Source organism: Octodon degus, unplaced genomic scaffold, assembly GCF_000260255.1.
Source record: "Octodon degus isolate 3935 unplaced genomic scaffold, OctDeg1.0 scaffold00557, whole genome shotgun sequence".
Classification (NCBI taxonomy): Eukaryota; Metazoa; Chordata; class Mammalia; order Rodentia; family Octodontidae; genus Octodon; species Octodon degus.
Window position 1 is genome coordinate 134189 of NW_004525133.1, and position 533 is coordinate 134721.

A 533-nucleotide genomic window follows, 5' to 3' on the forward strand; every position below is an offset into this window, starting at 1 on the left:
CATATACTTAAGCATGACCTGTGGACAAATATGTGGGCTGTTTTAGAAAATGACCCATGTGAAGCTGAGAAAAATGTGCATTCAACTGTGTTTGGGTGGAACACTCTGTATATGTCCACCAAGTCTATTTTTTCAAACTCTGGTTCATTTCTGTTATTTTTTTGCTAAATTTTTGTCTGGTTGGCCTGTCTTTTGGAGATATGGGTGTGTTAAGGTATCTTGTTAAAATTGTGGCATTGGATATTAGATTTTTCATGTCCATTAACATTTGCTTTATATAGTTGAGTGCTTCCGTGTTTGGTGCATACATATTTATGTGTGTTACCTCTTCCTCTTCATTTTTTCCCCTAACCAATATATAGTGGCCTTGTTTATTTCGCTGGATCATTGTTGGTTGGAAATTGAGACTATCTGGGAATAGGATTGCTACTCCTGCGCTTTTCAGAGGTGCTGGGACATGTAGTATTGTGTTCCATCCGTTGATTTTCAGTCTATGAATGTCTTTGTGAGTTAAATGTGTTTCTTGTGTACAG